Source organism: Mesoplodon densirostris, chromosome 19, assembly GCF_025265405.1.
Source record: "Mesoplodon densirostris isolate mMesDen1 chromosome 19, mMesDen1 primary haplotype, whole genome shotgun sequence".
Lineage (NCBI taxonomy): Eukaryota > Metazoa > Chordata > Mammalia > Artiodactyla > Ziphiidae > Mesoplodon > Mesoplodon densirostris.
Genome location: NC_082679.1, coordinates 63312475 through 63338350, shown reverse-complemented (window position 1 = coordinate 63338350; position 25876 = coordinate 63312475).

Here is a 25876-nt window from a genome sequence, read left to right as displayed (position 1 = left end):
AACCTAGTCTCTTTTAATTGAGCTCACACACCTGGGCTCAGGACTTAATGAAGCTCAGGTTCTTCACATCTCAGCACAGAAGGAGTTCAGCGAGACGCCAAGTGACAGGTAAGAAGCAGATTTATTGAGAGATACACACTCCACAGACAGAGTGTGGGCCGTCTCAGAAGGTGAGAGTGGCCCTGAACTACGGGGTGGTTAGTTTTCATGGGCTGGATAATTTCATAGGCTGATAAGTGGGACGGTTATTCCAACTATGTTGGAGAAGGGGCGGGAGTTTCCAGGAATTGGGGCGTCGCCCACTTTTTGGCCCTTAATGGTGGGCCTCGGAACTGTCCTGGCGCCGGTGGGTGTGTATTTAGCTGATGTATTACAATGAGGGTATAATGAGGCTCAAAGTCCACTGGAAACTGAATCTTCCACCATCATGGGCCTAGGAGGTTCTAACCAGTTTTTGTCGTGTCCTCCACGTCTCTGTCGTTCTTTTAAAGGTGGTGCCCTGCCCCCTCCCCTCCTGTCTCAGTACCGGTGACCACTGGGGTGTTCGCAGAAGAAGCCCGGGCACCATAGAGCAAAGCGCCTCGCTAAGGGGCTCGCGAAGTGGGTGCGGGGCCGCCATAGCAGCCTCTTTCCCGGGGTCGCCTCTACCAGCTCTGGGAGCGGGACAGCGGATGCTCCCGCAGCTGGGAGGGGTCCAGCCTTAGCAGCTGAGGGCTCTGAGGGCACCCATGCGGAGGCGGGGCAGGGGTCTGGGCTGCTTCCCAAAGCGGGTCCCGGTGGGTGACCCCTGTGGTCCTGGTACCCGACATCAGTGGATAAGATCTGCGCTGGCAGCTTTGTGAACACAGCACCTGAGGGACGCCAGTGCCCATTGCCTGTGTCCTGGCAGTGGAGGCTCCAGTGAAGGAATCCTCAGTGGCTCTTCTCCCAGCGGGAGCGCTCCAGCCCCACCTACCTCACGCCGCAGCTCAGAAATGGGTCTGGGGGCTTCTACTCCAACAGCTAGGGAGCAGACCCTGCCCTGGACAGGGCTGTGACAACCACAGAGCAAGGGGAGTCCCGGCGCACTATCCCTTGCAGGCTCTGGTCGCCACAACACCAGTCGCATCTCCTATCAAGGGGACACGGCCAGCAGACACTGAGGAAGGAGCCGACAGGCATCCATACTGACAACAGCCCTCCCACCAAAAATACTAAACCCGTGCAGGCTACACAGGGACGCTCCCCCATAGGAATAGCCCTCCAAGAACACAGTAGATAATTGTTTCTCCTAAACTCATAGAGCAAGAGAAATATAAGTAAAATGAAGAAGTAAAGGGACCACTCCCAATGAGAAGATCAAGAGAATTCCCCTGAAAGAACAAACAATGAAGCAGACGTCTTCAGTCTAATAGACACTGAGTTCAAAAAGGAGATAATGAAAATACTGAAGGAATTAAGAAGGGCTGTCGATAGAAATGCAGATAACTGTAAAAAGGAACTAGAAACTATAAAGGGCAACCAAGGAAAATTAGAGAACTAATTCACTGAGATGAAAGCTGAGCTAAAGGCTATGAACAGCAGAATGAATAACACGGAAGAACGAATAAGTGACCTGGAAGATAGAATATTGGAAATCACCCAATCAGGACGGCAGACAGAAAGCCAGATTTAAAAAATGAAAGCAATATAAGAGACCTACGGAATCATATAAAGTGTGCCCATCTACACGTGATAGAGATCCCAGGAGGAGAAGAAAGAGAAAAGGGGATTGAAAATGTATTTGAAGAAATTAGGGCTGCAAACTTCCCAGACCTAAAGAAGGAAACATCCAGATACAGGAAGCACAAAGGGTCCCAAACAAGTTGACCCCAAAGAGACCTACACCAGGACATATTATAATAAAAATGGCCAAAGTTAAGGAGAGGATTCTAAAGGCAACAAGAGAAAAAGAGTTAACGACAAAGGATCCCCCCCACCCCGCATAAGGCTATCAGCTGATTTCTGTACAGAAACATTACAGGCCAGAAGGGAGTGGCAAATATATTCAAAGTCCTAAAAGGGAAAAATCTGCAACCTAGGATATTCTACCCAGCAAGATTATCATTTAGAATAGAAGGAGAGAGAAAGAATTTTTCGGACAAGCAAAAACTAAAAGAATGTAGGAGTTCCCTGGTGGTGCAGTGGTTAAGAATTCACCTGCCAATGCAGGGGACACGTGTTCGAGCCCTGGTCCAGGAAGATCCCACATGTCGCGGAGCAACTAAGCCCGTGCAACTGAGCCTGCACTCTAGAGCCCGCGAGCCACAACTACTGAGCCCACATGCCACAACTACTGAAGCCCATGCGCCTAGAGCCCGTGCTCTGCAACAAGAGAAGCTACCGCAATGAGAAGCCCGTACACCACAAGGAAGACTAGCCCCTGCTCACCACAACTAGAGAACACCTGCGCCCAGCAATGAAGACCCAATGCAGCCAAAAAAAAAAAAAAAAAAAAACCTAAAAGAATACAGCAATAGTAAACCTATCCTAAAGGAAATATTGGAAGGTCTTCTCTAAACAGAAAAGAAGCAAGAAGCTATAGGAAAGAGAAAAATCACAATTGGAAAGTAAATCACTGAAATAAGCCATATACAGAATGAGAAAACAAAATCAAACAATTTCTGTGAAAGTGATGATAGCCACCATGAACAGTGAAAGGATGAAGATGAAGATGAAGATGTAGAAGAGGATATCACGGGGCTTCCCTGGTGGCGCAGTGGTTGGGAGTCCGCCTGCCGATGCAGGGGACGCGGGTTCGGGCCCCCATCTGGGAGGATCCCACATGCCGTGGAGCGGCTGGGCCCGTGAGCCATGGCCGCTGAGCCTGCGCATCCGGAGCCTGTGCTCCGCAACAGGAGAGGCCACAACAGTGAGAGGCCCGCGTACAGCAAAAAAAAAAAAAAAAAATGTTCCAGGGCTTTCCTGGTGGCGCACTGGTTGAGAGTCCGCCTGCTGATGCAGGGGACACGGGTTCGTGCCCCGGTCCGGGAGGATCCCACATGCCGCGGAGCGGCTGGGCCCATGAGCCATGGCCACTGAGCCTGCGCATCCAGAGCCTGTGCTCCGCAACGGGAGAGGCCACAACAGTGAGAGGCCCGCATACCGCAAAAAAAAAAAAAAAAAAGAGGACATCAAAATCATAAAATATGGGGGAGGAGAGTAAGAAAATGTAGTTGTTTTTTTTTTTTTCCAGAAGGTGTTTGAGGCTATACGACTACCAACCTAAAGCAAGTAGATATAGGATGGGGTTAACATACATCTACAAAGACTCTTTCTCCAAAGAAGTTCACATCCACAGGGTCTAAGGATTAGGATGCGGACATATCTTTGGGGGGTCACCTTTCAACCCCCACAGATAGTTACAGGTAGTGAGAAGCCTGAGAGAGCAGAAGAGGAGGCGGACGTCCAGGGGACAGAGGCAAGGAGAAGGGTCAGGCAGGGCCTGGAAGGCACCGGGCTGGCACACAGCCATCAGTCCTCCCCAGATCGCCGTGGCGATGATTATAATTAGGCCTCAGATGAAGCTCCGGGGGCTCTGCCAGGTCCAGCCCTGCCCTGGCCTCTCGTTTCCGGGCTGCAGTGTTGCCGCCTGCCGGGTTTCACGCTGCGGCTGGTTTTGATTCTTGGCCTTGTATTTATTCATTTGGATTGATTACCTCGTGTTATGTAACCTGAGTGGCTACAAGCAGCAATCTGTATTTTACAACATCCAGAAAGCCCGCGACGGCCCTGGGTACCCGAGTTGGCAGCCTGGCCTATAGGAGGAAAGACGTAATTGTCCAACAATTACGAATTTCAAGATGGTGACAGGCGGGCATTAAACCCACTCAGGCCCTTCTGACAGGCTCCTGAGGGCCAGCGGGATGGGTGGTGATGGGTTTGGACCGAGCTTTCAACTCAGCCTGCTCAGGAGGATCACCAGGGGTGTCACAGAAACAACAAACAAACAAACCGGTACGTGGGCCCCATGCAGACCAACGAAATCAGAATGTCCAGGTGGCCGAGACATCAGCACGTTTTAAGTCCCCCCTGCCCCTGGTCTTTTCCTTAAAATGAGAGGCATTCTGTCCCCCAGAGGCTGCCTGCCCCTTGGCAAGCAGTGAGCCGAGTCACAAGGCAAGGGGATGGCTACCACCCTCTGCGTGTGCTTGAGGTCAGCCCACACACCTCCGAGCCATCTGTAAAATGGGGACAACAGGGCAGGTGGGCGGATTGAGGGAGCTGCCCAGTTCGTGGCAGGCCTGTCCGTGTTAGCTGTCCTACCATTCCACTTAACTAGGCACCCCTGTGCCGGCACAGGTGGACCCCAAATGCTTGTGAATGAATAGGTCTGGGCACGAGAATGAATGAACAAAGGCACATGGCATCCCCGAGGTCCTTTCCTGGCTCCCCACTTGGGCTTCCTGCTAACAGCAAGGATCAGCTTGAGCTTTCGCCTAAATTAAACAGCCGCTGTCACACCGCACACCCACCCCCTCGCAAATACACACACTCCTGCAGCCCCAGCACACACGTGCGTTTATTTTCTTTGCTGTTCACACTTCTCCTTTTATGGTTCCTGCAACCCCGATCCTTAGACTGGTCTGATTTCATTCAGATACCAGAACACAGCACTGAAACACACACCTGGTCTTCCCGCTGTAGGTTGGTGGTAGAGTGGAGGGACCATCCATCCCTGGGTGCCCACCATCCTGGGACCCCCAAGGAGGCACAGAGAAGTCAAAGATATGGATGGAGCCCAGCCTGCAAGGCATCAGCAATGTGATGTAGGGGAAGGAGCCGTGGTCTCTAGTGAAGAAGGAGCATATGTCCCAGAGGTGGACCATCTGGGCACCGTCGTTTCCTAGGAGCCTGAGCCCAGGCAGGCACATAGCCCTTGCTGTGGTCAGGTGCCTCACCTGTAAACTGAGCTTGGGGAGTCTGCCTTTCTCTGTAGGGCTGTCGGAGGGTGAAATGAACTCCTAATGCGTCGGTTATATCACTATTCTCCCGTCACCTCCACTCAGAGGGCCGAGGGCTCCTGGGCAGGTGACTTTCCCTCTCTGAGCTTCAGTGTCTTCATCTGTAAAATAAAGGTGGATGCGAGGTTGTGTCCTGAACAGTGCCAGGCATTTAGTAGATGCTCAGTAAATATGTTTTCCCTTCTGTGAAGTTGCTTATGGTCTGGGGGCATGGGTGCCCAGGGAAGACCTCGCAAGTCGGGCTTTGTCAGCAGAGGGACAGAGAGGTGTTTCAGATGCCGAGTGTTGTGGCATGTCAGAAAAACCAGAGCCCCCTCTTACCCCAGCTATGGTCAGTGATTCCTCCCTCCATCTATGCATTCCAAAACTGAGGTTAATTATTATGATTCCAATATGTTACTTATACTTTGGAAAAGTTCTGATTCCTCAACTAACGCATATGTAGTGGGAAAATTAGAAACCACAGATACACACAGAAAAGAAAACCCCAAACCACACATATCCCAACAGCCAGAGACAACCAGTTAACATTTTGCTGAGTATCCATCCAGATCTTCTTTTTCAAAATGCAGAAATGGGATCATCTTTTTTTTTTTTCCCCAAACCACATTTTAATTAAACACCCTCCAGTCTGGCTTCTCACGCCCCCGGCCACTGACCCTCCCCCATCCAGGTCACCAGTTACCTTGATGTGGCCCATTTCTGTGGTCACTTCGCTGATTCCTTGGGCCTCTGTTGTAGGACATTTCAGCTGTTTCAAATCTGTCTGCTCTTCCAAATTACACCACAATGAACACCCTTATTGCTAAAACTGGTCACACATCTCATTTATACACAAACAGATGTTTACATTAACCCCCTCCCAAATGTATAAAATCCTAAAGAGACGGCAGGGGCAAAGGTTAAGTCTAACCTCCCCCGCCTTGGGAAGTCATAGCTTGGGGCCCGCTAAGGAGCAACAGAAGCCTCACCCAGCACTTGGACAGAACCCTGAGCCCCATCAGAACTCACGGGTGGGGGGAGGCAAAGCCCAGCAGGAAGCCCACCCCCAGAGATGGCACTCTCCTTGGCCTGAAAATTGAATGAACTCGACCTGCAGGATCCCGTAAAGTGGCCCCAGCCACACGTGGGGACTGAGCACTTGAAACGTGGCTGGTCAGAGCTGAGACGTGCTATGAGGTACCCGCTGTATTTTGAATAATTCATAGGAGAAAGAATTAAATATCTTGATAATTTTACGTTAATTGCAGGATAATATATTTTGGATATAGTGGGTTAAAATATTTTTAAAACCAATTCCACCCATTTTCCTTTTACATCTTTTTGAACATGGTTACTAGAAAATTTTAAATTACAGATGTGGCTTGAATTCTGTGTCTATTGGACACTGGCCTAAACATCTCCCTTTTTCACATATGCAAAATAATGTATGCTTCTCAAGGAGCGATTTTTTTTGTTTTTTGCTTTTTTTGTTTTGCCTTCCTCGCTTCGTTTGATCTCACAACGCTGTAAGGTGAAAAATTCCTCCTCTTCATTTTATAGATAAAAACATACCCCTTGGCAAGATGGGAGACTTGCCCCAAATCACAGCACGTGGGCAGGAGTGTGGTACAGAACCAGACCTCTGGCCACAGTCAGGGCGTGTCCTGTCCTCCCCAGAGTCCACCTGCCTGGTCTCCAAACCTGGACCTGCCAAGGCCATGAAGTGCCCCAGCCTTGGAGTCCCTGAGGGAGGGGGTCTGGAATTCCAGGGGCCGTCTGGCTCTGATTCCCGTAGCGTACGGGAGCTTCGGGACGACTGGGGAAAAGGGAGCAGCCCTCCCCTCCCCTTCGCTGCCCCAGGAGAACAGGGCTGCGTGGAGGGGAGAGAAGCTGCCACACTGTCCTGCTGAGCCCTGTTCCCATTAGGATGACTGTTGACAGGACCGTGACACAGCCGATGATGGATGCTTGTTTTGTCCCATAAGTCCTCACACCTCAGTGCCAGAGGTGGCCCTGAAAGGCCTTTTCTCAGTAAATTACTGCATTTATTTAGCCCTTGAAGGGCTGTATACAGAGCCCGCCAGGCTACGGAGGTGGCTGGACGGCCATCAATTCAGGACAGAGGCTGCCCCTGGACACACCACCTTCTCCACCAGAGGTGACCTCAGAACCAGGCTGCTTCAAATCCCCGTCTTTGGGCCTTTCTTTAAGTTTTAGAAGCACCTTTCCCATCTTAGGTATGGTCCTAACAGTACATTTTCCATTATTTGTAGCTACATAGAATAGTGAAATAGCACCAGCTTCGGGGGTCCCCAAAGTCAGGATGCCTCTTACACTCCCTCCGCCCCACTTTTTGGGTGTGATTTCACAGCCACTCTTTACAGAGTGCCACTGTAAGCCAGCCCTGGGCTTGCAACAGTCCTTCAACTAGGGTTTAGTTGCCTCATTCTCTAAATGAGGAAACTGAGTCAGGAGAGGTGGCATGAGGCCAGGAAACGGAGGAGGGGACCGCCATGTGCCAAGGGTCTTACACAGAAAGCTGCCCACGGAACAACACAGGAGGCACCGCCGTCCTCCACCGTCCACACTGGGTTATTATGCAGATGAAGAAGGCAGGACGGTGCCTCTGGAAAGATGCTATTAAAATAAGCCTGTGCCAGAGAAGTTGGAACCCTCCTGCACTGCTGGTGGGGATGTAAAATGGCGCAGCTGCTGCGGAAAACCGTCTGGCAGCTCCTCAGAAAGTTAAACATAGAGTCACTGTATGACCCGGCAATTCCACTCCTGGGCGTGTACCCGAAAGACTGAAAACAGGCACTGCAGCAGAATCTTGTACACAGATGTTCACAGCAGCAGTATTCACAATAGGCAAAAGCTGAAAACAACCCCCGTGTCCACCCACGGCTGAATGGATAGATAAACATGGTCCGTCCATCTGATGGAATATTACTCCACCATAAAAAGGAAGGAAGTGCTGATACAGGCTACGGAATGGATGAACCTTGAAAAGGTTATGCTGAGTGAAAGAACCCAGACACATTAGAATTACATGCTTTGCGACTCCATTTCAGTGAACCGTCCAGAAGAGGCAAATCTACAGAGACAGAGAGCAGATGAGTGGTCGCCAGAGGCCAGAGGGAGAGGGGTGAAGCATGATGACCAGTGGGTCCAGGTTTCCTTTTGCGGTGATAAAGATGCTCTGGAATTAGATAGAGGCGGTGATTACACAACATTGCGAATATGCCAGATGCCGCTGCTTTGTACACTTTAACTGGTTCGTTTTCTGGTATGTTCATTTCACCTCAATATTAAAAAAGCAAAAGTCAAAAATAAGCCTGGACAAGCAGAGAACCAGACGGCCAAGGCCGTGGGTTAAGTAACTGAGTCTGGAGTTGCAGATTTTCTCTATGATGTGGAACAGGGGTGCTCAGCACCGCCTGCCAGAAACTTGTGTTGTTTTCATGTTTTGTAGGACAGGCAGGGCCGTGTCATGCGGGCCAAGGAATACTGAGTAATGGGCGGGGTGGTCAGGCTGGGAGGCTGGGAGGCTGGTGGTCGGCGGAGGGGGTGGAGGCAGGCCACCACCAGCTCCACACACGTCCACCCCGCAGGGCGTGTGGGCACTGCAGGCTCCAGAAGCCCTCCCCTGGGACCATTTGCTCTTGAAAGGGGGCAGGCTCCTTATCTCAAGCTCCTTTCAAGCACGGGTGAGAGTTTGCAAGTCCTTTCCCACCTAGCCTGCCTGCCCTTCCCCAGCTCCGGCTCTCCCCCACCCCATCCATCTCGATCAGGCCTCCCAGCAAATCCCCCCTGGAGGCCAAGATTGATAACGGCCCAGATGGGGGGTCCCAGCCCCCAGGCCTGAGCTCCCCAAAGGGAACAGGGCAGCTTTGCAGAAAGCGCTCCAGATCCCCCGCTTCTGTAACACCACTGATGGCCCTCCCTCCGTCTCCGGGCTATAACCCGCTCCCTCTGGAGACTGGGTTCAGAATGAAGGTGTTAAAACGTGAGGTCAGTGTCCATCCACAGATGAATGGATAAAGAAGATGTGGCACATATATACAATGGAATATTACTCAGCCATAAAAGGAAACGAAATTGAGTTATTTGCAGTGAGGTGGATGGACCTGGAGTCTGTCATACAGAGTGAAGTAAGTCAGAAAGAGAAAAACAAATACCGTATGCTAACACATATATATGGAATCTAATTTAAAAAAAAAAGGTCACAAAGAACCTAGGGGTAAGACGGGAATAAGGACGCAGACCTGCTAGAGAATGGACTTGAGGACACGGGGAGGGGGAAGGGTAAGGTGGGACAAAGCGAGAGAGTGGCATGGACATATATACACTACCAAACGTAAGGTAGATAGCTAGTGGGAAGCAGCCGCATAGCACAGGGAGATCAGCTTGGTGCTTTGTGACCGCCTAGAGGGGTGGGATAGGGAGGGTGGGAGGGAGACACAAGAGGGAGGAGATATGGGGGTATATGTATACGTATAGTTTTTTTTTTTTTTTCTTTTTTTTTTTTTTTTTTTTTGCGGTATGCGGGCCTCTCACTGTTGTGGCCTCTCCCGTTGCGGAGCACAGGCTCCGGATGCGCAGGCCCAGCGGCCATGGCTCACGGGCCCAGCCGCTCCGCGGCATATGGGATCCTCCCAGACCAGGGCACGAACCCGTATCCCCTGCATCGGCAGGCGGACTCTTAACCACTGCGCCACCAGGGAGGCCCTGTATACGTATAGTTGATTCACTTTGTTATAAAGCAGAAACCAACACAACATGGTGAAGCAATTATACTCCAATAAAGATGTTAAAAACAAAAAACGTGAAGTCAGGTATTTCAGAACCAAACTGGTGACTCGATACTCTTACTCCTTAAATTGGCAACAACAAAAAAAGAAAGTTAGAGGCCTCAGTACTCAGTATTGTCAACAGCAAGTGAGACAGGTGTTTGCACACACCCATGCCGCTGGGAGACGCAGATGAACATACAGCCTTTCTACAGGGCGGTCTGTCCGTTCACATCAGGAGCTTAGACACGTCCACACCCTTTGATCTGTGACTCCTCTGTTGGGAACTTATTGAAGGAAATAAAGAGGCAGGTTCACGCGGACGTACGTCTAAGGATCTGTATCCACACCATGATTTATAAAGATGAATACTCGGGAACCACCTAAGTGCCCATCAGTGCGGGCTGGGTTCAGTAAACATACGGCGAGCTACAAGGCAGACATTTACACCGTGTCCTCACTGCGTGTCTGTCCTGGCTTTTCTCTTCACCCGCAGAATCGTCTTTTCCTCCGGACTCTGCCTTCTTCGCAACAGGATTTGATTTTCCGATTTCAAAATATGTCAGTTCCCAAAGAATCGTTAAAGAGAGAAAAATAGTCAATGGTAAAATAGTAATGAGAAAAACAGGATCTAAAATTATATAATAACTCAAACCGTATTATATAGAGAGAAGGACAGAGACAGAGAGAGACATAAAATATAGCAAAATACATAAAGCAGTGAATCCCAGCATGGCAGGATGACAGTTAGTTAATAAATTACTCCTTAAACATTTCCATTTTTCATGGTTTCTTTTTTTTTTAATTTTTTAAAAATTATGCTTTATTATTTGACCTACATGCTATTTATTATTGTATTGATTAACTTTAAATTCTTTTTTTTTTAAACCCCACATTTGTTTATTTATTTAGGGCTGTGTTGGGTCTTCATTTCTGTGTGAGGGCTTTCTCTAGTTCTGGCAAGCGGGGACCACTCTTCATCGCGGTGCGCGGGCCTCTCACTATCGCGGCCTCTCTTGTTGCAGAGCACAGGCTCCAGACGTGCTGGCTCAGTAGTTGTGGCTCACGGGCCCAGTTGCTCCGTGGCATATGGGATCCTCCCAGATCAGGGCTCGAACCCGTGTCCCCTGCATTGGGAGGCAGGTTCTCAACCACTGCGCCACCAGGGAAGCCCTCTTTTCTTTCTTTTTTTTTTTTGCCACGCGGCTTGTGGAATCTTAGTTCCCCGACCAGGGATCGACCCCATGCCCCCTGCAGTGGAAGCGCAGAGCCCTAACCACTGGACCTCCGGGGAAGTCCCATAAAGTTTCTATAACGAATGTTTTGTTTTATAATAAACATGATATGATAGTTTTCAAAAGAAATAAATGTATGTTTGTTTTCAAATCCCTGCCCATTGTGAACTAAAATGGCTGTGAAGGAGCACGCAGGAGGGGCCTGTGAGTGTGTAGGATTATAGCACGTCACATTCTCTACACTGGAAGATCCCACATGCAGATACATCAGGAGGCAGGTGTGCGTTGTGGAAACTCTGGTTTTGTGGGTCAGTCAGGAGACTGGGTTCTAGACATGGTGCTCAGTGGCCCTGCTGGTTGCCAAATCTTCTCCGGGAGTGGAGCCTCACAAGTGAGGTGGAGGTAAAACATCCACTGTTTAAGGAATCCTTTCAAGGTTCCGGGGCGGAGGGCCCACTTGGTTTGCATCAGGCCCCAGAACAATGGAGGGTGTGAAGCTGTTTATTATTTCAAGTCAGCAGAATTAGCAGAGACTCCACGCTGGATTCTTAAGACTCACACCAGCCTCCAGAAACCCAGCCTCCTTCAAGCGACACATATCATTCTCAAATCTCTTATTAGTGGACGCTCTTAACTGTTGAGAGATCACAGGCCGTTAAGGGGAAGACAAACCCCAGAGACCCTGGAGGGCAGCATGGCGGCTTCCAGAACGGCCAGCACTGCAGGCTGGGGATGCAAGGGGCGTTTCCCTGGGCATCTGGGGAGGACCCACAGCTCGGCCAGTCGTGCTGAGACCTCACTGGACACCGCGTGCTGGACACTTGATGGGCATTACATTGCTTGATCCTCACCATGCCCTGCAGTGGGGAGCACTCAGCCCATTTTGCAGATTTTTTAAAAAATTTATTTTATCGACGTATAGCCGATTTACACTTTTGTGTGAATTTCTGCTGTACAGCAAAGTGATTCAGCTATACGTATATATATACATATACACATATATATGTATATATACATATATATATATTCTTTTTCATATTCTTTTCCCTCATGGTTTATCACAGGATTTTGAATATAGTTCACTGTGCTATACAGTAGGACCTTGTGGTTTATCCATTCTCTATATAATAGTTTGCATCTGCTAATCCCAAGTTCCCAATCCTTCCCTCCTCCCCTCCCCTCCCCCTTGGCAACCACAAGTCCCATTTTACAGGTTTTTTAACGGGAGTTCAGAGAGGTTACAGAGCTCTGAAAAAACCGTCATCCATCTATTTAAAAATATCTGCTGAAGTCATATGCATCGAGCATTGTTCTAGGCCCTGGGGTACAATGGTGAATCCAATAGACGAAAATCGTCAACCTCAAGGAACTTACATTTTCCGGTGGAGTGTAAACAAGCTCTATAATGTCAGGTAGCATTGAGTAAAAAGCAGAACGGGGGTGAGGGTCAGAGGCAGAGAGCAGAAGGGACGGGTTCAGCCGACACGGTCCGTGTTCCTGCTGACCCCTCACATCCCTTTTTGCCATTTTGTGTGAATATCGTGGGTGGGCTGTATCAGCGTCATTTTCTGGTGGTGACATTGCTCTATAGCTGTGCCAGATGTCACCACGAGGGGAAGCCGAGTGAAAGGTACAGGGATTCCACCACACGATTCCTTACAGATGCATGTGAATCTGCAGTGACCTCAAAACAAAAAAGCTTTTTTAAATAAAAAGTTATCTTTGACCAAAGCCCAATAATTAATAATAATAATAATTCCCGTCTCTCGGATATCTGGAGAGACTAGAGAAGCTGATGGTTAACAGCCCTTCAGGCTGACAGCCTGGGTTCAAAACTCAGCTCCAAGTGTGACCTTAGTTAAATTTCATAACCATTCCGTGCCTCGGTATTTGCATCTGAAAAGTGGGCTCACAGTGTTACCTAAGCTCCTCTGGTTGGTGTGAGGATGAGATGTTTATGAGCAAGAGCCCCACCTGTGCTGTTTGCTGTTTGTCGTGATGACTCTGGAAGGTTCTGGAAGGCTCCTGGCTGGTCTTTCACGAGCGTGGAGCATTGCCTTGTGTAATCCTCCCGGAGCTGGGATTGGCAGATTGGTGGGACTCAAAGGGTGTGTGTGTGTGGCTGGGGGTGGTCCCAAATGACCTCCTCTGGACCCACCGAGAGGTGGGGCCCAGCCCCTGGACACCAAGGCTGCTAGAAGCTTGGCTCTGCAGAAAGTACAGCCCCCGTGGAAAGGCGCTAAGGTGTCTTATCCCCCCCACATCCCCCAGGTCTCTGTGGAGGGAGGGGATGGCATGTCCTGCTGCCGTCCTGCAGAGAAACCAGACCTGAGAGACCTCCTCATCCCAGAGTCAGAAATGTCAGAGGGTCCCTGCGCCGGCTGGGAGTCCTGCTTCTTTTCCAAGCCTGCCCTACTTTCCTTTTGTCTCAGCCCCAAGGTTTGTCCCAGCAAAGATTGGCTTGTATTTTCAGAAAAGGTTCTTCTCTTCCTGGAGAACAGACCCCAGCTCCTCACAAACCAGAAGCTCGGGGCCCAGGCCCTGGAAAGGATGGAGGAGAGGGTCAGTGCTCCTGTCTTTGGTGGTGGGAGGGGGCGGGGGCAGCACACCCACGGTACAACTCCTGCTTTATGGGAGAGAAAACTGGGGCCTCCAAAATGAAAAACAACTCACAGAGAGCGGCAGGGCAGGCTGGGGCTGCGTCTCAGAAATTCTCCTAAATAACAGAGTTTCATCTTGCAACCCAGTAATGCCATCCTTGCTTCCCAGACCTGCCCACCTGTGGGGCCAGACCGCCTGGGTTCACATCCGAGCTCTGTGCCTCACTTACCCTATCTGTAAAATGGGCACAAGAGTAACACCTACACTGTAGTGTCATTGCCACAGTGAACTGAATTAAGCCATGTGAGTTTCCCTAAACAGTGCCTGGCTTTCTAGATACTCTGTCTATGTTAACTCCGATTAGCAAGGTTGTGATTTACAAGACAGTGAGGGGACCAGTGGAACCTCAGAATTACTTAGAACAAATAACTGGAATGTATGTTTCAAGTCATCAAGATTTGAGCTTTTTTCAGGGGATTTTAAAATGTCGTCTTAGTTTTGTCTCAATACGTTTTCCAAGAAAGAGAACACGAGGGATGCTTGTGGAAGTCAGGGTCTCGGCTCAGAAGCTGTTCGGGGCCATCCAGTTTGTTCCCTCGGTTTCACCCGAAGGGGTGAGGGGCGGGCTCACAGGTTAATGAGGGAGGGGCTCCTTCATTCTCCTTCAGACGGACCACCGTAGGGAACAAAGCAGATTCAGCATCTTGGAAACATTTCCCACACTGTGTGTGTCTCTGCTTCACCAAGACCCGACCCCAAATGCCCCAAACCAGGGTCTCTGGTTGATGGAGACTATGCTTCCTTGTAGATGCTGTGGCCCCTGGACCACGGCAAGCCCACCACCCCAATGGGGCGTCTTCAGAGTGCGCAGATTAAAGACAAACAAACCTCTGAAGTCTCCAGTCTGCTGAGTGGAAGCTCATACAAGAAGTCTGAACCTATAAGTTGAGGCTCAAGGCAGGGGGTCTCGGTCCCTAAACTGCACACCCAACTACCTGGGAACAGGTAAAACATACTGAAGCCGGATTCCACGCCCAGCCTCACGTCCTCCGAGTCTCTGGGGTGGGGCCCAGCATCTGTACGGTCAGAGCTCTAGGAGATCATAAGGGACAGTCAGAGCTGGGAACGACTGCGCGGGGGATGGGAGGTTTGGGGTGGGACCAGCTGGAGACAGGGTCTCTTGGGCAGACGAGAACCAAATGGTGAAGGGAAGAAAGATGCAAGACCCCTGCCGCCTGCCCCATCCTACCCCTCCCCCAGCCTGTCTCATCTCCGCCTCCTGCCCACCCGGCTTTTCTTCCGTCTCAGCTCCCGCCCTGCTGGACCCCTAAGTGTCCCACCAGCTCGTCAGTCTCCGCAGGTCTCTAACCCACAGCTTTCTCCTCCACCTCTGGCACCAGCCATCTGTCAACCCCCCGCCCGCCTTTCTCTGTTCTCTTCCCTGTGTCCCAGGCAGGACCACACATCCCGTCCTGCAATACTGCCTCCTTTCTGGCCTTCAGTCCAGGCTTTGATGCTCAAGAGGTGTAAGGTTGCTGCAGCTACGGAGGGAAGAGAACCAGGCTCTGCGGTTGCTCTTACTGATTCACTGAAGCAGCACATGAGGCTTTGCTAAAGCAGCCTTGCTTCCACGTTTGCTGGGGATCCCCCCGCAGGGCATGTGAGAGCGCAGGCGGCCGCTGCCTGTCCCCACCGGGCTTTCAGGCCACGCTGAGAACCTCCCTCTCGAGACATGTTCAGCTGTACTTCCCCTCCTGTCCCGACAAGGACCTGGATGTTCAGTGCAGTCCCGCTGGGCTGCCGACCCCCGGGCAGGGGGCACGGTGGTTTGGAGGATCTGCTAAGAACGGGGGGCGATGACACCCCTCCAGGAGTAAAGGAGGTGACTGGGGGATGCCCCTGGGATCTCCAGGGGCCATGGCTCTGTACCCGCCGCCCTGGCAGTGCTTCCCCGGTCACATGCGGGACTCAGACATTTGCTGCCCGCTCCGTTGTCCAGTGCTGCTTTGCAGGAAGGACCAGGCTGGGTATTGAGAGGGGTACAAGCTGAAAAGCAAACTGCTCATCTGTCTATGTTGGGAAAGGGGAGAAACTTCCCCAGCAAGGGCCCTGGGGCAGATGAGGTTTCTTGGAGGGAATCTGCAGGACCTTGCGTTGCTTGGAGAGGCTATGTGGCTGAATTTCAGGAGGTAAATCAGCGTGGAGCTGTTGGTCATGGGTTCCCTGTCAGGTCTGGGTGCTGAGTCTTTTGACAGCAAAAACAATAAAGTGAATAAAAATACCAGCTTGTATTTTTTTTTAAGTGAGTTTTTTTTAATTAATTTATTTATTTTTGGCTGTGTTGGGTCTTCATTTCTGTGTGAGGGCTTTCTCTAGTTGCAGCGAGCGGGGGCCACTCTTCATCGCGGTGCGCGGGCCTCTCACTGTCGCGGCCTCTCTTGTTGCGGAGCACAGGCTCCAGACACGCAGGCTCAGTAATTGTGGCTCGCGGGCTCTAGGGCGCAGGCTCAGTAGTTTGGCTCACGGGCCTAGTTGCCCCACGGCATGTGGGATCCTCCCAGACCAGGGCTCGAACCCTTGTCCCCTGCATTGGCAGGCAGACTCTCAACCACTGCGCCACGAGGGAAGCCCCCAGCTTGTATTTTTGAAGCGCCTTTCAATCACCCCTGGTGTGGGCTGGATGTTCTGAGACCAGCTTTAAGTGTGAGGGAAGAAAGGCATTTAGTGATCCTCAGACCCGAGCTCACGCTGTGGCCTGGGAGGCTCTGAACCCGCTCTCTTAGGTCCGCTCAGAGCTGCTTCTCAGATGCCCCGTTCCCTTATGAACTTCAGGAGGGACACGGTGGTCCTCCAGAGGTGCCAAGAATCTCAGCGTTGGGACTCACCCCAGCACGTTACCAGCCCCTTCCCTTTTCACGGAAGGAGAAAACGTGGCCCAGAAATAAAGACGTGCTTGTGGTCACGCAGAGAATGGGGACACGTGCCCTGTCGCCACCTCCCTAACCCCTGGGGAGACCACCGACCACAGCTCCGAGATGGTGGGGACACACAAATACCTAAGACACCATCGAATGTGTGGAAGGGGTGGCATTTTATATTCCGAATGATTTTTTTCTTCTGAATGTAGACATCTGGTGTCCTATAAATAAAATTGAAAATGTAAATATTGTAAAACTCCTTAGAGAGTGGTTTTCGGTCTGGGGAGACCACGGGTCAGCTGCTACTCCACTGCACCTCGGTGGTGGGAAAACATCACCCTTCACGCGGGCGTCCTCGGCCCCGTAAGCTGCCCCCCGTGTCACCGCGGTGGCCAAGCTGAGCTTTGTCTGACGAATAAACGTTAAAACATGGGTCAGTCGTCTCCTATTTATTATCTTGCGTTAATGGTTTTTAAGAGCTACCTAAAAGCCTTTCTGCTTTCATTTTGTACATGGAAAAATCGTGGAGGGAGAACATCATGCTTTCTGTCGTAAGAACACAGATTCCCATGCACACCAATCAAGCCCAAGATGTGCACCCAGCCAGAGTCCTCATATCAGGTTTACACCGCTCTTCAAAAGACATTTTCTGTTCGAGACACGTTAAACAAGCTTTATTTAATAATGCTCGATTTGACTTATCCAATTTAAACATTTGCTCTGATCAGCGACCATTTGATCTGGGCTTCGTTTTGGGCTGCAGAATCATTTCTCTGGGTTATTTTTCTTTGGTGCAAGGTTGGTCCTGAGGGCAGAATAACTCCTCTCGAATTCCCTGTGTTTCTCTAATTCACGCTGCGGGTAGAAAGGAAGAGAGCCATAAAAAGCCTGTACTGCAGGCTGCTTTTATAATGTTTACATTGCTCGTCCTCACGTCTGTCTGGCTGAAGACAGGCGATATCATTTAAAAGACTCCTCCTAGCCCGATAATTATAAGGAGAGATTTTTTTTTTTTTAAGTTAGAGCATCAGAACGTAAAGAAACTCTCAAGTTGGTGATCTTTTGGGGGCTGTAGTCTGCCATCTGCCATCTACTTCTCCCCAGTCAGGGATTTTTATAACAATCGCATACACCAAATGGTCATCCATTAAAAGTCAGGGATTTTAAGACACTGCAGAGGAGAGAGAGTTTAATATCTTAATTCACTCTGTTTTAGAAGAGGAAATGTCGCTTTGATTTCAGCTGACTTGGGGGGACATTTCAAACAGACCTTTTGGTTATCGTTACTATTCTTGTTCTGATTTTGCTATCATGATATTAAAACACAAACCTTCTTTTTAGGTTTTATCTTTGCATGCCGCCCTCGAAAATATCCACCTTGAAGCCGGTAGCCCCGTAAAGCGATTCATAAGGACATAAACCTCTGACAGCTTCACTCCCCAAGAACAGCGCAGGGTAAGTCGGCCAGTGGGGAGGGTGGGAGTGCCTCTGGCCGTTATCTGAGCGACCTCCACGCAGGCATCTGCTCCCAGACCGGCAGGGAGGGGGGTCTTTCTCGGTGAAAGGAGCGTTTACAAGGGGCCGGCCAGCGCCTGGTTTATGGACCCAGCGGGGTGGGAGGGTGCGCCCCGCCCAGCCCACGTCCAGGCCTGAAGTGTTTACCCCTGGGGTGATTTACATCACCCAGGTGTTCATTTGGGAAACATCTCGGCTCTGAGCTGACACGGTGATTACCATGGACTTGCAGACTTCGGCATTTTTCTGTTCATAACGGTCTGGGGGCCAAAGAGACGTTTTCAAAAAGAAATTACCGGCCCAGAGTGGTTTCGTGTCCTGTGTTTCACGCAGGAGGGCCGAGGGCCCTCTGAGCCCGGCACCTCTTGTCTTGCCCAGAAGAAGGAAATTCCCGGTATCCCCGTCCCCAGTCAGACTCGTGTCTTCTGTCGGCTGCACCAGGCTTCCCCACTGCGGTTTTAGCTCCTCGGGGCTTCCCAAAGCAAAGGTGCTTTCCTCAGTCGGGATGCAGGTCTCGGGTACCACAGACACGTTCTGGAGAACGACCCTGTGGCTGGTGTCGATTTGTTGCACACGGATCGGCCTCTGCCGGCTGCTTACGTTTTGAAGGCTCCGCTTTGTAGCAGCTTCTTTCACATTAGACTCACTTTCCGTTCTTTCTCCTCACATTTTTGATGCAGGTGATGTTGTCCCTGTTTTGACCCTGGGTTTGCGCTGGGGGTTCCTAACACCTATGCCGGGGTGGCCTTGTGTCATCCGAATGCCGAATTAAAACATGCCCCGAAAAATCAAGATTTTTTGTTTGTTTGTTTGTCAAAAACACAAATGTAAAATGTTTTATCATACCCATCCCACCCCTATTTTAAAAGTTTGGCTTTTTATTACATATCCGTTTTTACACTTATATCCATCATTTCTCCAGCCACTTCTGATAACTCTGATGAAAAAGAAAATAAATGTATTTTTGCCACATAGAAATATATTTGTGTAGGAGATAGGTGAGGATGATTGTAGGGAAATTGAGAACCCTTCTTTGTCTCTGTTTTCATTTTTACGAATACCTCTTTTACTGATCCAGAGAATGCTGGGCTGGTTCTAAGAGCTTGTTTCAATTTAGCTGTTTCTCTCTCCTTGACGAAATGTCTCCAAAACCCATCGTTTTGCCTCCTTACACAATCTGCAGACATAAAGCATTTGGTCAAACGCTGGTGGCCATCAGAGCTGGGTTTAGCAAGTGATAGAATTCCTTCTGCTTTGACCTCTACGTTTAAAATAGTCTTCTCAGCCGGTGATTTGAATAGTAACAAATTCACTTAAAAAGCGTTCAAATCTCCCCTGCCTGTATTCCTTTCTCCCATATTATAGATATGTAAACCTCCCCAACATAGAAAAAGATCACTGATTTGCCATGCTAAACAGGGAGATATTTTCACCAGCAGCGACTGTTTAAAATTAGCAGCCCTGGGGTGAGGGGAAAAAATTGCAGCAATAAAACAAAAACCTTTGTTTCCAAATATCAGGTTGAAGTCCTCTCAAATGACCGTGGACCCCCTTGGAAAAGGGTTGTTCTCTGTGACCACTCACAGCCTAATATCGGGAACTGTGGAAAATATCACACTGATCCAAAGGAAAAGATCCAATGCGTAGAAGAACTAATTTTGCCGTTGCTCTAGGCTTCTTAACGGTGTGCATTTGTGAATCTTTATTCTGAATCTAAGATGCCTCAACATACGCCCGTTTGAAGATACAGACACATGAAAATACGTGTGTCCATGGTCTATTTTAATAAACTGCCTGGAAGTGTTGAATTCTCAAACACTCTACATGGCAACAATGCGGCTAAGAGCACAATTTCACTAAACGACCCGACTCATTTATTTTAAACTCCGCTGGAACTGCTCCCCCAAATGCAGGTGACTATAGAAAGGTTTTTTTTTTTAATTCTAAATAACAAGAGGGATAAAAGTGAATGTCATTCTATGAGGTCTGAACGTTAAAATGTAAGAGAGAGTTAGCCAGGGTCTGGTAAATGGCTAAACAGATTAGTAGCCTTACTTTTTAACATATAAACATCTGAAACCCGTTTCCTGTTTAAGAAGAAGGGAAAAAAAAAAGTCTAGGTGGATGACCTCGGGCACTTTTTTTTGATTAACAAATGTGAATTGTACATCACGGTGGAAAAAAAAAATGGCCCACGCTTGGTGGTCTTTCTACAGTCTGTATACGGGAGAGAGAGAAAAAAATACAAAAATAAACGTTACCTTCTCACTTTCCGGGTGGGCGATGCCATTTCTGCAGCGGCGTCCAGGGCTCTGGCAAATGTTAAGGCTGTCACCGCGGACAGAATCCCCATGGTCTGTGTGCCTCCATAGAGTCCGAGGAAAAACATTCCCTGCATACTTGCTGGTGGGTCCTATCTCCAGGCCTTGGGCTCAGCCCGGCAGGCTCGTGTCACCGGGACGAGCTGCTGGGACACGGCTAATCTAACCCCACGCCTTCCCGGGCCAGCCCTGCAGCGGGGTGCAAACTGGACCAATGTACTGCCTCAACCCAGAGGACCCAGAGAGTTGACTCTCAACCTTAAGCAAGAAGCACCAGCTGTAGTTTGTTCAGCCGAAAAGAGCTTAGGGGTTCTGACACATTCTGACAAGATGCATTTTATAGGGTTTGTGCTAAAATTTGATACTGGAAGTTGGGATTCCAATTTTATGTCTCGGATGATAACAATAGCAGCTGGGACCTTTAAGAAATGTGTGTATTGCTTCCATTGAGTTAAATAATAAAAACTATTTATGTCAAACACCTTATAAGGGAAAGATTTGCCCGAATGTCAATATAACATATAATACTTTTTTGTCTTCAGATAGGAAAAAACCCCCATTATCAGTGTTGCCTATTAGTTTGGGTTTGGAGTCCTAGATGTGTGGAGGCTTTAAAATTCTAAAGTCAGCATCTTCTTGCTTTAATTTACAAATTCATTGAAGCGCTTCTTTTTGGTATTATTTCTGTATATATTTAAAAATCCCAAATGCTGATACATCATTTTTTTCCAAGTCCTTCTGATGAAAAGACACAAAAGAAGGGCACCATTTTATGTTGTTTGATTTGATTTTGATCATTTCCAAGCATGCGATAAAAAGAGTCACCTGTCCTTAATCATCGGTGCTTCTTTTGTTCTCCGGAAGCAGTTGTAGCTTTGGGTACCGACTGGCCACCAGAGCATTCCTAATTCTGATGAACAAATGGCGCAGGGGCTCAGAAGGACACTCTTTCTCAGGAAAGGAACAGCGACATCGCAGCTCAAGGCAACATCTGCAGCCAGATTTCAGAGGGGCTTACACTCACCTCCAGCCTTCCTGGGGACATCACACCGATTTTACTGCCAAATGGACAAGGCTTCTTGCTGAGGCCAGTCACTTAGAAATGACCGTGCAGCCCTGCCAGGCGGCTTATTAGGAAACCCCAGCTTCCTTCTTATCTCATCTGCTCAGACGAAGAGCAGAACCTGATAGGGATGAGGAGAAAACCCCAATTAGCAAAGCCAGGAGATGTCCATCTGTCCCGCACCCCCATGCCTGGGTCAGGTCCGCACGGTTTCCTTTGACTTATGGGGCGGGTGCGACAGCGGGTTGATGAGAAAAGCCCATTGCAGTGGGAACTGTCATTCAGATGCCCTGAGCTCCCGCCCTGGCCCCCCATGGCAGGACGGCACCCCTGTCCGTCGGGGGATGAAGAGCCCACGGGGGCAACTGCAAAACCCCTGTTCCTCATGCCCTGTTGGAAGCAGCCGACACCAACTTAAACTCGGCCAAATGCCAGCTGAATTTCTTTTGTTATTAAGTCACAACTTGAATGTAAGGCCCCCAAGCAAACACAATTTTAAAAAATAACTTCCTATTAAGCCTCTCCCTTCTCTTCTTTGTCAGAGAGTTTCTTCAGCCTAAATGGAAGCCATTTCCTTTTTCTTTTCAAAGGAGAAGTCCACCTAGCGTCACCTGATGTTCTCTGCCAGCTTCACCCCCAAGTACCAGCACTTACAATGGCCATAAGTGCTCTCTGGGTCAATGGCCATATTCCATATGCTGATTTTATGTCGGTTACCTGACTATTATCAGAGAGAACTGTGCTCCAGGCAAGAACTGATAAAGGCATCTGAGACAGTGTGAATATTTGAAATAAAAAATGTGCAGGTCCAGAGGATTCTGCAGACACTTGCTATTTGGAACAGCAGCTCTACCTACATCATCTTCCCTCTTCTCAGTGACCTTCATGGTGACTGTCACCACCCACACTTCACACAAGAACATGGAGAGACAGAAAGACGAGCTCTATTTCACAGAGAGAAGGTGGGTGACAGGTGAGGCTTGGCAACACAGAGTAGTGAATGCGCTGGAACCACCAGCCTTCGAGGGGCCCTGTTAGATGCTAAGCGTCTTTCCCCGCAGACTGTCAGCCGTGGCGAAAAGCTAATCTGACCCCCCACAGTGACCCCAAGAGGCAGGCGTTCTCACTGCCTGCATCTCATAGAAGAGGAAACTGAGGCAGGCAGGTCAGTCCATCTCTGAAGACCAGACTGCTGGAAGGTGACAAAGTGATGGGGTCAGGAGCCACCGCCAGGCCGTCTGCCAGCAAAGCCGGGTTGTGGCCTCTGTGCTGTGACATCAGGGTCCAGGCTCATCAGTGAAAGCCCAGGCCAAACCCTAGCCCGTCACCTGGGCGAGTGACTCTACCACCCTGAGCCTCAGTTTGCTTGCCTGTAAAGTAGGACGGGAATGGTCCCCAACTCGGGGAGTTGTTTGGGATCGCATGAAACGGGACAGGAGAAGTGCACATCACATCGGAGGTGCTGCACGGTTACTGGATGCTGACCGGGGTGGGGGGCGGAGGGAGGGGGGATCTCAGCCCAAAGTCCGTTCCCCTCCCGCTGTGCGGGCCGCAGGCTGCCAGGCTTACCTTGGGGATCCATGTGGGAACCTGGGTCATGTTCTCAACACCGGGAGAGCAAAGTGGTCGGCGCGTGTGCAGCGTGGACCCCACCGCAACCGGGCCTCAGCCGAGCGGCTCAGGGCCTGCCCCACGGAAGTGCTGGGCGGCAGTGGATGCCCCGGGCTGCAGGGAAGGACCGTGCAGAAGCCTTGGGCCTCAGGCTTCACTGTGGGAGTCACATGACGTGTCATCACATGACAGCACAGGGGACCCCCACAGGTCCCCTGCCCACTCCCAGCCTTTTGCCGCCCTGGCTGCCCGCTGGTTTCTGTTGCATCTGTTCGGACAGTAACCCCCTGGGGGCCGCCTCCTTCTCCACTCTGTTCCAACTTGTCAAGGGCCGCACAAAGGGCCGCAGGAACAATAAACAGCCTTACTTCCCGAAGCTGGCTCTGCTGGAGGCCTGGACGCTTCCCGACCACCGGCCCGGCAGCATGGCTATGGGGGGCTTGGGCTCCCAGTAGAGCCAGTCCAAGTCCTGCTTCTGCCTCTGACAAGCTGTTTTTGTTTGGGCAAGTAGCTTGTCCTCTCTGGATCCCACTTCCCCCTTTCGTATAAGGGCAGCAGAGATGGAGAAACTGCTGGTTTGCAAGAAATATCAATTATCGTATTGCTGTTTAACTCCGACCATAAAAGGAAAACACCTGAATGTATGGAGAGCGATAACTCATTTTTTTAAAACTGGGATGGCACCTCCTCATAAGAAGGGCTAGAAAAAGAGTAAAGCAAAAGACACAGCAAGTGGCACAGCGGTACGTGGGGGGAATTCTGCCGTCAGGAAACCTGGGTTCAGTTTGTTTTTTCGCCACTTACCTGGGCACATTGCTTAACAATTCTGGACTCCTTTCCCCGTCTGTAAATGATGATCCATACGTTTTCCTCCTACCTTCTTCCTTGAATTACCAACTAAAATCTTCCGCCAGAGACAAATCACCTTAACATAAACACACTGTTCTCCGGGGCACTAGGGTATTCTTAAAGTACCCACATACATGTAATTAAAGTGATGGTAACATTTTGCAAATACAAAAAACTTGAAATAATAGAGTGGTGGGATTGTGGGTGATGATTTTTTTTTTCTCTTCTGTACTATACCTTTGATTGATGTCTTGTATCTTAAGTTTCTCTATGGATTTCTTTTTATGCACATGGAGCTGTGACTGACCCCACCTCCTGCCCCCGAGTCACAGTCCTGTGGAGATGCCCCTGGGCCTTCACCTCTGAAGTGAAAGGACCCACATGAGCTCAGACCTTTACTGGGAAGTGGACTTTGTGGGAAAAGACTTTTTTTTTTTTTCTTTTTAATTATCATGAGTTCTTTGGAGGACAAGAGCTTTAGTATTAAGGGATTTATTTACAGAAGCTATGGGGAAAACATTTCTGCTGATTAAGGACATATGTAAAAAAGAGAGAGAGAGAGAAAGGAAAAGCACAGATTATCACATCAGTCCCGGAACTGTATCATCTCTTAAACCCACACCCGTGAGTGGTGGAGGGAGGTGGGTGGAACCAAACCACAGATGTCAGGGCTGCAAGGCACCCAGGACCCGTCTCATTCAGGGCCCTTCTGTGGAACATGCACACGAGCCCTGTGGCTCTGGCTGAAGTGCAGGTCCAGATGCGCAGGTGTGAGTGGGGCTGAGCTTGGCCCTCATTAACCAGCAGCCGGGGGCGCCCAAGTCTCTGATCCGTGAACCGCTCAGAGTGGCCGAGTTTAGAGTAGAACGACCATGGATTTCATCTGCTTGGTAGGGGTGGCTGCCTAAGCTCCTCGGTTCGGAGCAAGCGTTCTCGACTTGCACCACACTTTTCTTTTCTTTTTTTAACATCTTTACTGGAGTATAATTGCTTTATGATGGTGTGTTAGTTTCTGCTTTATAACAAAGTGAATCAGCTATACATATACATATATCCCCATATCTCTTCCCTCTTGTGTCTCCCTCCCTCCCCACACTTTATTTTATTTATTTCTTTTTCTTTTGGCTGCGCAGCATGTGGGATCTTAGTTCCCCGACCAAGGGTCGAAACTGCATCCCCTGAAGTGGAAGCACGGAGTCTTTTTAAAAAAAAAAAAAAAAAAAAATCTTTATTGGAGTATCATTGCTTTACAATGGTGTGTTAGTTTCTGCTTTATAACAAAGTGAATCAGCTGTACATATACATATATCCCCATATCTCCTCCCTTTTGCATCTCCCTCCCACCCTCCCTATCCCACCCCTCTCGGTGGTCACAAGGCGCCGAGCTGATCTCCCTGTGGGAAGCACAGAGTCTTAACCACTGGAACGCCAGGGAAGTCCCGGACCGCAATTTAGAATCAGTGTGATTTTGAAAAACCCCAGCGCCTAGGCTGTACCCTAGGCTAATTAAATCAGAATCCTTGGGAGCGGGGCCCAGGCACTGGATGTTTTCAAAGCTCCTAAGCACTCTGAGCAAGAATGGTCTAGACGCTGCCTCTCAGGGCTGGGGAGGAGGGAGAGGAAGATGGATTAGTGACGTCTGCCAGGAGGGAGAGGAAGATGGATTAGTGATGTCTGCCAGGAGGGAGAGGAAGATGGATTAGTGATGTCTGCCAGGAGGGAGGCGTGGTGGCCTTCACTGAACAGGCATATGCCAAGGATGAGGGACTTACCCGAGATGCTGCTGTGGCAGAGTTAGGGTTAGGAGCCAGATCTTCAGACCCTCACCTTCAGAGTCCAGCTTTTATTCAAGGATGACACACAGACAGAGGTCCCTGTCTGAAGTACAGTCCTCAGGCCTCATGGTTCACGTTCCTGGTGCACTGCTTGGCCACAATCGGTCGGGTGGGGTCTGATGTTGACCTTCTGGGTCAGCCGTGGTGGGGTCCGAGGTGTGGTGAGCAAGGCAC